The 15,936-nt window shown below is 37.3% G+C and overlaps 1 protein-coding gene across 32 annotated transcripts in view; it reads right to left on the bottom strand.

Moving 5' to 3' along the window:
- The window catches only part of LOC144582184 (uncharacterized), a 1,185,294-nt gene that overhangs the window by 363,458 nt on the left and 805,900 nt on the right, over window positions 1–15,936 (bottom strand). The gene's annotated exons all lie outside the window — the stretch shown is intronic.

The following is a 15,936-nucleotide window of genomic DNA, read 5'->3' as shown; positions in this document are numbered from 1 at the left end:
AGCAAGCTCCATTTGGGTCTTTAGACCTAATAGTCCAGATTTGGCCCTCAGATGTGCATGCATGCATGAGGTGATACTGAATTTGACCGAAGCTGTGCAAACAATCCAAAAGAAAATGAGTCCAATGCTTGGTGCCTAAAGAGTTGGAACTGCAATTTCCAGATGAGATAGTCATAGAAAAGCTGCCCAGGCAAAAAGGAAATGTCCTGTTTCATCCTTACCGAGAACAGAGTGACATTTAAAGATAATGTTTAGAGATTTTAAGTGTGTTTTCTCCTACAGCACTAATAATAATATATTTATATCTATTAAAAGTAAATTTTATGAGCTAAAACACATTTCCTTTCAATCACTTAGAAATATGTGGGTATTCATGAACTATCAAAGTCAGTGAAAGATTTAAAACTCATATGTGTATGTAGAACTTCAGCTCACCAAAGTGAACCTTACGAATTTGCTTGAATATGCAATGATGCAATCACTAAACTAAATGTACTTGCTGCACTCAATTAAACATTGTATTGTACATGTGTGTTTATTCAATTGTGTGATGATAGAGTGATTGAAACACACACGTTTGGTGCATTTGTCTCAATCTGTAGTGCATTTATCTAAATGTACAGTCAATCACAGGCCCTCTGCTTTTAGTCTTTTCTTTGTATTTTTAGAGCATACAAAATATAGACCATTGTGTGTATTCTGTGACATGGTGAAGAACTCAAATACACACTAAATAAAGAAATATAAAGTTCAAATTTAAGGGAAATAAATTATGCAACAAATATGTGTAAACGGACAATTGCTGTTAATTGTTATAGATATAAGGTCAGAGTTTTATGTACTGAGCTGTTCCTGTTGATAGATGGCTGCATGTATAGTTATATGAATACTATTTAATAGTAATTAACAAAAACAATGTAAAAGATATTTGAACCTATATTAACATATTTTCTTCATAATTATATATAGCTTTGCTATCTTATTCTATATTATTATTTAAACATGTTTATTATCATATTCTTAGAATTGTTCTATTTTCTAACTTTGTTGTGATTCATCCTTCTGCTTGTTATATCTGTTCTTATTCAGGGTACAGTATATCAAATTTATAATTTTAAAAAGTAAACTCATCTTCAGGAGGGCACTATCTGTGCCTATTCTATGTGGCCTGAGTTGAGGAAATGTTTCTGCAGAGCAACCTTTCCTGTGGTGGTCTAGTCTAGGACCAATTTATTTTAACACTGAATTCTAAACTATCTTACTACAAGTTTCATATTCTAAAGGGCTCTTTTTTTCTTCCATCCAGTGCCAAGACAGAGAAAGAACTCCCTTGCCCACCTCTGGCTTTTTGTCCATGCTCTTCTCTTAACCCACAAAGTGCTTTTCTTCTGTGCTTGACATGATCAAGTCTTCTCATCTTTTAGATCTTAACTTAAAATTCACCTCTTTAAAGAAGCTGTCCCTAAAGACACCAGTCTTTTTTATTTACATATTCATTCAATTAACATTTATTTATTGCCCACATTATTGCAAGCACTGGGAATAGAGTAATGAAGGGAACAGATGCAACCACTGTACCTACAGAGTTGATAATCTAGCAATATGATCCTTCCATGTTTGATCTCATTATTCCATTTCTTGTATAGTGCATGCTATAATTTCCAATTTTTCTATTTGTTTACATTTTTGTTTATCTTACTTGGCTACACGCACTTCCTAAGAACCAGTACTATGCCTCTCTTGTTCACCTCTGTTTTCCTTGATATCCAGAACAGTTCCTGGAACATGGTATGTGGTCAAAAAGTATCGGTTGAATTAATTAGTTAAGAGAAAGGCAAATAGATTTAGTCTTTGCAATAACCTAAAGCAACTAATACTGTCACTATTTTGCAGTTAAAGGCAGAGAAGCTGAGTAGCAATAATGGTAGGTCCAAACCATGCTGCTGTTCAGTTACAGGACCAGAGACTGGCACTAAGTCAGTGTAACTCAGTACATAATTGTATTCATTGTATTTTGAATGATTTTATTGTACACCTGTGAGTAACAGCAAATTCTTAAGAGAGTAGGCTATGAGGAGAGCTAGGTTCAAATTAAAATAAGTAGTGAATCACCCTCATCTCTAGTGGAGATAATCTCTAACTCAAACTACAAATATCAATTAAGATAGTAGATGTAAATTATTAGAACAATGTGAATATTATTTCTATTATAGTGATTATTATTACCAAGGAACAAATAATGCATAATTGTCAGAGTATCTTCTATATGAAAATTATTTGAACTACAGTCATTTCGATGAAAATCCAGGGCCCATTTCTTATACTTCTTTTGTCTTTAGAGTGGCAAATAAGTCTGTGCTACACCTCAAAAGGCATTCAATCTATGTGTGTTAGGTGGATGGTTAGACAGAGATATGAAGAAAGAGGTAATGAATTAAATCTTTTTTAAAGAAAAAATAGGTTTTAAAATATAACATTATAACAGTAGATTTTTAAAAATATATGCCTGAACTTAAAAAGTATTTTGATTAGTATTAAACAAGCATGGTCTTTTAAAGTGAATTTAAATACAAGAGTATTATGTGTTTATTCAGTGCAGAGAGAATGCTGTAGGGATCAGAACCATTCAGAATTTTAGACCAGATTGTCTTCTTAACTTTCTTATGTAAGTCATGTACTATCTCAGTGCCTATAAAATAGCAATACCAGTAACACAACAAAACAGCAACAACAAAAGGACAATGATGACACTTGAGTAATGTATTTGATAAGGCCACTGTCATCATTAAAAGGGGATTTTAAAATTTAAATAATTTTGACACCTTAAAATATTATACTCATGGGAGATAGGATTTTTTTTAGCAATAACTGACAACAGGCACCTTAGGTAGAGAGAAAAGGGCCAAAGTGTCAGTCATTACTTCATTTACATTTATGTGGAAATCTGAACTCTTTTTTTTTTTTCTGTGAGACTCCCATACAGGTTTTCTTCTTTAACCCCACTTTGAGGACTCAGTTATCAGTGAGCTTTTTCTAATCCTAGGCAGGGGAGTTCAATGATGTGGGACGCTCAAGAAAAGAAAACAAGCCCTTAGAAAAAATATGACCTCAACTAGAACAATCTAGGAGCTCCAAGGTGAGCCTCACACAGCCTTATAGCTATCTAAACTACTTCCTGTCATTCACCAAACCCAAATAAGCCAGAGATTATTCTTCTCACTATCCAGCATGGGTTCACTGTGGGCTCCTAGAGGAATACATATACCTCCTTCTCCACCAAGGACAATAACCTAACCTGCCCTATGTGAGCCAGGCTGTTGAGCCCAGGATAATCCATATAAGGCTAGGACCTGCCGCCTTGCAGCTGGGAAGCCCAAGATAGAAGTGGTCACATTTGGCATCCTCCCTCCATCAGGACAAGGAACTTATCAGCCGACTCTGAGCTGCTTTATTCATGAAACCTATTTGTCCTCTGGCCACCATCCATTTTACCTTGCCCAGATGTTTGCTACTTGAACTACATCATTTTTGCCTAATGCTGCCTATGCCATATGGCACTGATATTACTGCCTTGCCTGAAATGCTTCTAGCTGGAGTCCCTAGTTATTGGCATAATTATATCTCTCTAGTGTGCCTGAGACAGCCCTGATTTGCACCTATTGTCCCTGTATAATACCTGCAACTCTGCTTTTCCTCTCAAGAGCCCTGGTTTAGACCATAAATCTTCGATCATGTGACCATATTGCTATACTGCTTTCATATCCATCCAATAGAGAAATGTATCCATCCCTATGTAGATAAACCCAACACTGCTTTAGGCTATCCATGAAAACTATAAGTGATTAAGAAGCAATAATTTGACTCCTAATGCCATAGCATTTATTAATAACTGATGAATTATATGTTCCTTATTTATTTTTTTCTATCTTCCCTAACTGAAATGTAACTTTCATAAAGATGCAGGATTTTTCTATTTTGTACACTACTGTATCTTCAGCAATTCAAAGTTATTAATAAATATTTTTGGCCTAATAAATAAATGAAAAAAATCCAAGGACTAAAGCAGCATAATTTGAACCTGACTATGGTCCTGAAAGTACACTGAGGTCTTTATACATACTGTATTTTTTAATCCTAACAACTCTATAATGCAAATATTACTTTTAAAGATGAATAAACCAAGTAATAACAAGGATAAATAATTTGGCTACATCTGACAGCCAGCATTCAGTGGATCCAACATACACCCACGGAACCTTGTATCGAAGTGTTTAGATAGCCTGTTGATGCTACTACTGAATCATATACGCTTCAGTTTGTGCACTTTCAAATGTTTTGGGTGGACAGAAACACACAATTTTTGTTCTAGCAGATTTGAGGAAGATTAGGTTTAGACAGCATTAAATGCTTTCAGTTTATAAGATAGTAAAATTTTCTTATAATATATTTTTTTGCAAAACAATAAACCAAACACGTCATGCATCCAAGTCAAGAGAGTAGTTAATGAAAAAGCATATGCCTTATTTAATTATTTCTCTGAGACAGCTAAAATTGCTAACACTAGAGCAGGCAGTGTTGACTGCACTATCATCTTCTTGCTGGTAGACAGTAGAGGGAACTGTTAGTGCATTCAGCAGCAAGGTGTGAACAGGCTGTGGCAAAGCAGGAAAAAGCGACCAACTACAGCATAATCACACTTGGATCTCCTCTCATTTTTAAAGTGACACCATTTTATAATAAACTTCTCCTACCCTGCCAGCACTGTCTAGTCAATTCAGAGTGGTCTCTAAAAGACTGATTTTGGATGCCAAAGAACTTAGAATTTCTTTTTTACTGATGTTGCCTGCTGGGATTATTGTCATTCACATCAAATTTAAGTTACCTGTCCAAGTCCCTAAAGATTTTCACCCTTCCTTTTCTTTCTTATTCTCTCCAGTCATTGCTTCCTCTGACCTCCTCACTTCCCTTTCACAATCTCAACCATCAGAAACAATTTTCTTACATTCTTCTGACAAGTGTCATATCTTACTTAAGACTCTCCTTAAAACTCTTCTAATCTGAGGAAATGATTTCAAGCTTTCTTTGATAGATGTGTGAGCATTCTGATCATAACATCTACCACCTCATTGATAGCCAGGGGTTAAATGCTGCTAGACTACCATCTAGTCAATTGTCACTCCCCACTTTCCCACTACCCTATGAGTTTCCCCCTCTAAAAAGTACTTGAGAAGTCACAGAGAGTTCTTCCAGATAGAGTTTAGGCACTGCTATAGCCCACCACAAGAAGCATGAAATATCGTCTTGGATAATTTGAGGAAACTACTACTCAGCCTTCGAATATCAGCAGCATGTGTGATGATCTGAATGCATGGCTTACAAATTTGTGTCCTCTGGGTGGCTCCTTAAGTATCAGGAGAAAATATTTTATTGAAATTCTTATATTTACTACCTTTTAAAAGTTACATTGCATGGATCATTTAAAACAGAGAGCCAAGGCCAATCAAAATTTCAACAGAGAATCTCATATGCATAATTGGATATGCATTTATAAAATACATTTCATAAAACTCTGATACCAGAAGATGTAAGCTTGAAGGGTTTCATGGCCACATAGTCTTGCAAAGTAATATACACATGCTTCCCCCTTTGGAAGCACATAATGAACATTAATGAACACAGAGAATAAGTCTCTGTGAAGTCTTGTTGAAAACAATCTGTACTACTATTTTACTCAGTATTTCCCCAATTTGTTCCATCACTTAATTCTTCTTTTAATTGACATAGAACACCATGTTAACTAGCAAAACTAGCATTCAACAGAACAGAGTTTAAGAAATATTGTCTTAACTTAATAAAAGCTGGGACAGACATATAAAATAAGTCAAGTTCAGCCTCTTGATATTATTGGTAAGTAACACAGACATAGATGTCACTCAAATTTGTGAAACAACATCTATTTTAGTTTCTTTATCAGCTTCCTTTAGTCTAAATTTCTCTGTGCCAACCCATCTTCCCCCATTCCCTGATGAAGTAATTTTACATTGCTCAGCACCCATCTTTTTAAGTCAGGTCAAATACCTCAAAATTACCTATTTGTAATAGGCTAAAATTCACACTCCTTAGCATATCCTTCTATAATTTGAATGAATTGAACAAGCAATTGCAGCGTCATCTATCACTATGCCTTCTAAATATGCCCAATGTGCTGAGCAAAGTGTAACTGTTTTCCAAAGACATTCACTGCTTGCCTGCCTCTGGGACTTCTGCTCACTCCTTTTTACCAAATCCTGCCCCAGCTTTCAGAGCTTCTCAGTGGTACTTTCTCCATAAGGACTTCTAGGACTACCCTAGTTGGAATTTTACATTTTTCCATGTTCCTAAAGTGCAACTTACCAATACGTTAGCTTATCAGACTATATTGTGTATTTAATGACTTGTCTGATATTCTTGGCAAGACAGGAAACTCCCTAAGGATAGGGTCTGTGTTAGGTTTATCCCAGGATCGTGCTGGACAAAGTAGGTCCACAGTAAATATTGGTACATTTAAATCATATAGTCCACAGTCACACAAACATTTAGCAACAGTGTGAGGACCAGACCCTACCACCACCTTCCAAAACTGGTGTTATTGCTAATGAAACATAGCAAAAGCAATGGAAATGTGTGGTTTGGTCAAATCCCGTACTTTCAGATTTTCATTGAAACTATAAGATACCACCAATGCTGTATTCTCACCAATTCAAAGTTTTAAGGAAGAGAAATGATGATATGGGAAATTAGTATATAATTTACAAAGTGTAATTTTTAAGTTATTCTTAAAAAATTAAAAGAATTGTGTTAATTATGGTTTCTAAAAGTAAGCAATATTAGAACTATGAAGAAAGTGTTGTATGAAGCTTGAAGATAAGAATGGCTTTCATCACTTCTTTGGGGACAACCTACTTCTATGACCTCCATTAACTCTTCAAGCCTCTATTTCTTCATCTGTAAAATGTCAAACGTTTGTTGAGTGTTGAGCACCGACTGTGTGCTTTGTATTGCTAAATTAACTTATACTAATCATATATAATGCTCATATAATTTTTATAATAACCATATGAGGTTGATATTTCCATTTTATATGTAAGGAACCTGAAGCTCAGAAATTATTCAAATCACTTGACTAAAGATACACAGCTAGCCACTTTGTGGCAGAGGAAGAATTCAAACCCAATTTGTCAAAAGTAAAGCAAATTTGGTTTCCATATTTTCTATTCCAGAAGTAGTGGTAAGAATTAAATAAAGTGATAAATATGAAATCCCCTAATATAACACATATAACACTAGATATGCTCTACAAATGTCCTCTTCTTTTTCATTTTCTTCTCTGCTCATGGAATAATGAAATAGCATCAAATAGAGAATGAGAGTTGGATGCGGTGGCTCACACCTGTGATCCCAGCACTTTTGGAGGCTGAGGTGGGTGGATAGCTTGAGCCCAGGAGTTTGAGAACGAGACCAGCAACAGGTCTGTTCTCCACACACACACACACAATACACAACACACACACACACACACACACACAAATGAGTCAGCTGTGGTGGTACACCCCTGTTGACCCAGCCTCTTCAGAGGTTGAGGTGGAAGGATTGATTGGGCTCATGAGGTTAAGGCTGCAGTGAGCCATGATCACACCATGCCACTCGAGCCTGGGTGACAAAGCAAGACTGTCTCCAAAAAAATAAAAAGACAAAAATCCAAAACCAAAACAAAAACCAAAAAGGAGAATGAGATCTGGGTTCCAGAAAGGTTTTTAGTATCAAGTGGTAATAATGAGACCATGACTATGAAAGAGCTTTAAAATTTCAAAAGCCCTTACAAATGTAAATTTCTGTTACTCATTAAATGAACAATCACTACAGTATGTACTTGCTTCTTCGGCATTCTCAGATTTTGGTTCCAAAGAGATAAGTGACATTTTATGTTGAGGGCTCAGCTCTACATACATCTGTTTCAACTCATCTCTAAGAAAAAGAAAACACACTTGAATTTCAAAAACATATGATTTTGACATTTTTCCTTGCCAACACAGGTAAAGTGACTAAAGTGTAAATTGCTTCCAGCCAGGTGGCCTCTGACTGCCTTCCAGAGAGTCGAATCTAAGTATCCACTGATATTACTGAGTTGAACACCATAAGAAATTATACTGTCTCTCACAGTTTGTCTCTAACTTTCAAAAAATTTCTATACTTTGTCTTGCTTGTTCTACACATGTACCCCAAAACCTAAAATGCAATCAAAAAAAATTTCGATAATTTGAACTTAAGCTATCTGGTCCTTGAGTTTAGATATGGACATTCAGAGAAATATACAGAAATTCGAAGGCGTTGCTCTGTTTTCTGGTTAGTTTTATCTGAGTCAGTAGTATCTTTTCTCTTTTCTCTAACACACCACACACACACACACACACACACACACTCATTTATGAGAAAAGAAATTCCAAAAAGTATGCAGATGTCATGTAAAAAGCTCAGCCAATCATCTGAATGTTTAAAAAATATACAGATGTTAGATTTAATGTATATAAACCATCTGGCAGATCTGCTTTGTTTTTTACTTTTTATCCAGATGTTGAATGCTGTCGAAGGACAGCCTATGTCTGTACTTAAAGATGCACAAAGAAAATTAAGTCAGATATATATTGCTAGTCCTCTAGAAAACACTTTCTATTCAAAAGGTTTTAGAAACCATTAATATTCTTGAGAAAGAAAAACAGAAATTCCATAGAGCAATGATTTTTATGTGGAACTGTATTAGAACACCTTTCATGAATTTTTCCCCCCATAATACATCCTCTTGAAATAATACCGAAATTTAAAGTAAGAATATAATTCCTACTAGCAAAATTTCCAGATTTGTATTTAGAGTTAATAATTTATTTAAAAAAGTGTTTTCATAAAATTATTTTATTTTGACAGCAAGTTAACAAATATATACATCCAGGGGCAAATCATCTTTGGCAGGATGAAAAAAAGGGCTGCATTAAACCAGTACCAACTTAGAGATCAAAAGATGTTCTACCAAATACTTGTGTTCCTCTTCTAATATCATCAAACTCACATGTGATGAGCCACCAAAATAAGAAACAGAGGTGGTTCACCTAACTTTAGGATTAAAATTTGTTTTGCTTCCACTTACAGAACTTAAAAACCTCTAGGCTAATAATTGAGGTTTCAAAAATTCACAACTAAAAGAAAAACCTATTTTTCTTTCCAGATAGTGTATATATTTTTTTCCTTAAAAAACCTAACTACATATTAAAAGGAAAAACTAACCAATATAATAAATGTCACATTTCTCCTCAATTTATATAATTTTTAACATATTTGGAAGCCATAAAAGGTATACAGATCTCCTAGAATGATGGCCAGTGAAAATGAATGGATACAGCAAATATTTTCTTAACAATAACATAGTCACAAAATCACAATACATATACCAAACTCTTAAAAATTATTAAAGGATGCCCTGAGATGAAGCAGGAGAAAAAAAAAAACTGGTGAACAAAAAAATCAGATGCTCTGGAAAAAGCAAGGAGAAAAGATGGGCATGAAAATTTATAGACAGTTTGAGGGTAGATTTTCAAAGTGGCATGTGACAGAGCCAAGCACAAATCCTCTTACTTATTAACGGGATTTGTCCCTGTACCTGTCACACATTGCTTTGAAAATATCTGCCTCTGTGAAAGGTATACTGCTTCTCTCCGTCAGTTTTACTCTTAAGAGACTAATGTATAATCTCTTTAGGTTTCATCTTTTGTATTTCTGTGCATATGACAAATTGTTTTGAACACTCTTCATCCACACACATAAGAAGGCAGGTACTAAAGGCTTATCACCGCATATTTAAAAATCCCTGAGATACTATTTTCTTCATTGGAAATAATTGTTCTATTAAAATAATCTCTGGATTTATCATTAAAAATTTTCAACTAATGCATTCATGTCTCGATGCCATGAGGCAATTGTTCTCAACTTCATCCAATCCAGTGCCTCCTTTTTATAACAAATATTTTGCAACCCACTTACTATAATGAAATGAAATTCATAGATATTATAACCACTCTAAAAACATCATTGAAAAAGTAAATGCAATGCCCCAACTATAAAATAAAAGAAATAAAGAGGGGAAGGACTCAAGATGGTGCTGTGAGAAAAACCCAGGATTGAAGCTCACGGTCAATGCGTGGAGAGGGTGAGTCAGGGCCGCATTTCCAGACGGATCTTTGTTGCCCATAGAATGGGGAAATTCCCATAAAAGAGATGCAGGACGCCAGGCAGAGGTTTCGGCTGGTGCAGCCGCAGCCGGTGTGGCGGGGGCTCGCGCTGTAGGGGCGCTACACAGCGCTCCTCACAAAGCGAACCGGTCCGGGTGCCCTGTTGAACCGGCAACCTGAGACTTGAGAGGGCAGAACTTGAGACTAAACGGAACTTGGACAGTGAGCCAGCCCAGGAGATTCCAGGGACACAGTGTTTGGGGTAGCGCAGTGGGACAAACAAAACGGCGATTCCAAATGCTCCCAGTGGAGAGGGTCCCTGAGGGCGAGCTCCGTGGGGGAGGGGCGTCTGCCATTACTGAGGCAAACTGCCCTACTGAGGTACACACCCATTGCTGACACAGCCTGCTGTTGCCTGTGGCAGCAGGGTGGAGACCTCAGCAGAAGGGTAGAGCCTGTAGCAACAGGGCGAACCTCACACCAGCAGGGTGAAGCCTCGGCAGGCAAATAGTGACTCGACTGCTCCTAGCTGGGCAGGACAGCACAACGGACACTCATAAATAAAGCCCCAACCCCCCCAGACAGAGCATCTGAGAGAAAAAAAGGGTTTTTTTAATGAGTTCTGTTGCAGCAGAATTCAACGTAGCAGCCTAACAGCCCTGAATGAACAATAGAGCTCACAGCTCAGCAATTGAGCTCCTATAAAGTACAGACTGTCTCCTAAAGCAGCTCCCTGACCCCTCTATATCCAAAAGACTGACATTTGGCAGGCATCATTCTTGGACAAAGACAGCAGAAAAAGAAACTGGTAGCATCCCTCACTGTTCCGCAGCTGCTATAGGTGCACCCCAGACAAGCAGGGCCTGGAGTGGACCTCAGCAGTCGTACAGCAGAGGGGCTATACTGGTAGAAGGAAAACCAAGTAACAGAAATACTTGATCATCAACAATCTGGGTGTCCACTCAGAGACCCAACCATAAAGTTAGCAACTACACAGACGACAGGTGGATAAATCCACAAAGATTGGAAGAAACCAGTGCAAAAAGGAGGAAAACACCCGAAACCAGAACACCTCGCCTCCTAGAAAGGACCAAAACTCCTCATCAGCAAGGGAACAAAGCTGGACAGAGAATGACTGTGGCGAAATGACGGAATTAGACTTCAGAAGGTGGATAATGAGAAACTTTTGTGAGCTAAAAGAACATGTTTTAAATCAATGCAAAGAAACTAAGAACCTTGAAAAAGATATGAAAAAAGATTTGAGGAAATGATAACAACAATGGATAACTTAGAGAGGAATATCAATGAATTAAAGGAGCTGAAAAACACAATACGAGAACTTCACGAAGCATGCACAAGTTTCAACAGCTGAATTAACCAAGCAGAAGAAAGAATATCAGAATTCAAAGATCAACTCAATGAAATAAAACGGGAAACGAAGATCAGAGATAAAAGCGCAAAAAGGAATGAACAAAGTCTCCAAGAAATGTGGGACTATGTGATGAGACCTAACCTATGTTTGATAGGCGTACCAGAATGTGATGAAGAGAATGAATCCAAGCTGGAAAATACTCTTCAGGACATCATCCAGGGAAATTTCCCCCACCTAGCAAGACAGGCTAACACTCAAATGCAGGAAATACAGAGAACACCTCAAAGATATTCTGAAAGAAGAGCAACCCCAAGGCACATAATCATCAGATTCAACAAGGTTGAAATAAAGGAGAAAATATTAAGGGCAGCCAGAGAGAAAGGTTGGGTCACCCACAAAGGGAAGCCCATCAGACTCACAGCAGATCTCTCTGCAGAAACACTACAAGCCAGAAGAGAGTGGGGGCCAATATTCAACATTCTTAAAGAAAAGAACTTTCAACCCAGAATTTCATATCCAGCCATACTGAGATTCATAAGTAAAGGAAAAATAAAATCCTTTGCAAACAAGCAAGTATTCAGAGATTTTGTCACCACCAGGCCTGCTTTACAAGAGTTCCTGAAAGAGGCACTACACATAGAAAGAAACAACCAGTACCATCCATTCCAAAATCACACTAAATGCTAAAGAGCATCAACATAATGAAGAATCTACAACAACTAACGGGCAAAACAGCCAGCTAGCATCAAAATGGCAGGATCAAATTCACATATAACAATATTAACCCAAAATGTAAATAGACTAAATACACCAATCAAAAGACACAGACTGGCAAATTGGATAAAAATCCAAAACCCATCAGTGTGCTGTATCCAGGAAACCCATCTCACATGCAAGGATACACAAAGGCTCAAAATAAAGGGATGGAGGAAGATTTACCAAGCAAATGGAGAGCAAAAAAAAGCAGGAGCTGCAATTCTCATCTCTGATAAAATAGACTTTAAAGCAACAAAGATCAAAAGAGACAAAGAAGGCCATTACATAATGGTAAAAGGATCGATACAAAAAAAAGGCTAACGATCCTAAACATATATGGGCCCAATACAGGAGCACCCAGATACATAAGGCAAGTTCTTAATGACTTACAAAGAGACTTAGACTCCCACACAATAATAGTGGGAGACTTTAACACCCCACTGTCAATATTAGACAGATCAACCAGACAGAAAATCAAAAAGGATATCCAGGGCTTGAACTCAGACCTGGAGCAAGCAAACCTGATAGACATTTACAGAACTCTCCACCCCAAATCCACAGAATATACATTCTTCTCAGCACCACATCACACCTACTCTAAAATTGGCCACATAATCGAAAGTAAAGCACTGCTCAGCAAATGCAAAACAACTGAAATCATAAGAAACAGCCTCTCAGACCATAGTGCAATCAAGTTAGAACTCAGAATTCAGAAACCAACCCAGAACCGCACAGCTTCATGGAAACTGAACAACTGGCTCTTGAATGTTGACTGGATAAACAATGAAAAGAAGGCAGAAATAAAGAAGTTCTTCGAAACCAATGAGAACGAAGACACAACATACCAGAATCTCTGGGACACATTTAAAGCAGTCTCTAGAGGAAAGTATATAGCAATAAGTGCCCATATGAGGAGAATGGAGAGATCCAAAACTGACACCCTATCATCAAAATTGAAAGAGCTAGAGGAGCAAGATCAAAAAAACTCAAAACCCAGCAGAAGACAAGAAATAACTAAGATCAGAGCTGAACTGAAGGAGATAGAGACACGAAAAACCCTTCAAAAAATCAATAAATCCAAGAGCTGGTTTTCTGAAAAGATCAACAAAATATGCAGGCAACTAGCCTGATTGATTAAAAATAAAAGAGAGAACAATCAAATAGATGCAATAAAAAATGATAAAGGGGAAATCACCACAGATTCCACAGAAATTCAAACCATCATCAGAGAATATTACAAACAACTCTATGCACATAAACTAGTAAACCTGGAAGAAATGGATAAATTCCTGGACTCCTGTGTCCTCCCAAGCCTAAACCAGGAGGAAGCTGAAACTATGAATAGACCAATAACAAGGGCAGAAGTTGAAGCAGCAATTAAGAGCCTAGCACACAAAAAAGCCCAGGTCCAGATGGGTTCACATCCGAATTCTACCAGATACACAAAGAGGAGCTGGTACCATTTCTTCTGAAACTATTCCAAATAATCCAAAAAGAAGGAATCCTTCCCAAATCATTTTATGAGAACAATATCATCCTGATACCAAAACCCGGCAGAGACCCAACAAGAAAAGAAAACTTCCGGCCAATATCCATGATGAAAATAGATGCAAAAATCTTCAATAAAATATTGGCAAGCTGATTGCAACAGCAAATCAAAAAACTTATTCATCATGATCAAGTAGGATTCATCCCGGGGATGCAAGGCTGGTTCAACATATGCAAGTCTATAAACGTAATTCACCACATAACAGAACCAAAAACAAAAACCACATGATTATCTCAATGACGCAGAGGAGGCATTTGACAAAATTCAACAGCCCTTTATGCTAAAAACCCTCAAAAAACTCGGTATCGATGGAACGTATCTCAAAGTAATAAAAGCTATTTATGACAAACCAACAGCCAATATCATACTGAATGGGCAAAAACTGGAAGCATTCCCTTTGAAATCCGGCACTAGACAAGGATGCCCTCTTTCACCACTCCTATTCAATATAGTACTGGAAGTTCTAGCCATAGCAATCAGGCAAGAAAAAGAAATAAAGGGTATTCAAATAGGAAAGGTGGAAGCCAAATTGTCTCTATTTGCAGACGACATGATAGTATATGTAGAAGACCCCATCGCCTCAGCCCAAAAACTCCTGAAACTGATAAGCAACTTCAGCAAAGTCTCAGGATATAAAATCAATGTGCAAAAATCACAAGCCTTTCTCTATACCAATAACAGTCTTAAAGAAAGCCAAATCAAGAATGAACTGCCATTCACAATTGCTACACAAAGAATAAAATACCTAGGAATACAACTCACAACAAACGTAAGCGACCTCTTCAAGGAAAACTACAAACGACTGCTCAACGAAATCAGAGAGGACACAAACAGATGGAGAAACATTCCATGTTCATGGTTAGGAAGAATGAATATTGTGAAAATGGCTATACTGCCCAAAGTAATTTACAGAATCAACACTATACCCATCAAGCTACCATTGACTTTCTTCACAGAACTGGAAAAAACCACCATGAACTTCATATGGAACCAAAAGAGAGCCCGCATAGCCAAGTCAATTCTAAGCAAAAAGAACACAGCGGGGGGGATCACACTACCGGATTTCAAACTATACTACAAGGCTACAGTAATCAAAATAGCATGGTACTGGTACCAAAACAGAGATATAGACCAATGGAACAAAACAGAGGCATCGGAGGCAACACAACATATCTACAACCATACAATCTTTGATAAACCTGACAAAAACCAGCGATGGGGAAAGGATTCCCTGTTTAACAAATGGTGTTGGGAAAACTGGCTAGCCATGTGCAGAAAGCAGAAACTGGACCCCTTCCTGACACCTTACACTAAAATTAACTCCAGATGGATTAAAGACTTAAACATGAGACCTGGCACAATAAAAACCTAGAAGAAAATCTAGGCAAAACCATCCAGGACATAAGAGTAGGCAAGGACTTCATGAACAAAACACCAAAAGCATCGGCAACAAAAGCCAAAATAGACAAATGGGACCTAATCAAACTCCACAGCTTCTGCACAGCAAAAGAAACAGTCACTAGAGTGAATCGGCAACCAACAGAATGGGAAAAAATTTTTGCAGTTTACCCATCTGACAAAGGGCTGATATCCAGAATTTACAAAGAACTCAAACAGATTTACAGGAAAAAAAAAAAACAAGCCCATTCAAAATTGGGCAAAGGATATGAACAGATACTTTACGAAAGAAGACATATATGAGGACAGGCCAACAATCATATGAAAAAATGCTCATCATCACTGATCATCAGAGAGATGCAAATCAAAACCACATTGAGATACCATCTCATGCCAGTTAGAATGACGATCATTAAAAAATCTGGAGACAACAGATGCTGGAGAGGATGTGGAGAAAAAGGAACACTTTTACACTGTTGGTGGGAGTGTAAATTAGTTCAACCATTGTGGAAGACAGTGTGGCGATTCCTCAAGGCCTTAGAAATAGAAATTCCATTTGACCCAGCAATCCCATTGCTGGGTATATATATCCAAAGGACTATAAA

Source organism: Callithrix jacchus, chromosome 4 (genome assembly GCF_049354715.1).
Source record: "Callithrix jacchus isolate 240 chromosome 4, calJac240_pri, whole genome shotgun sequence".
NCBI lineage: Eukaryota > Metazoa > Chordata > Mammalia > Primates > Cebidae > Callithrix > Callithrix jacchus.
The sequence above is the reverse complement of the archived record's forward strand: the minus strand, read 5'-3'. Positions and strand labels throughout refer to the sequence as shown.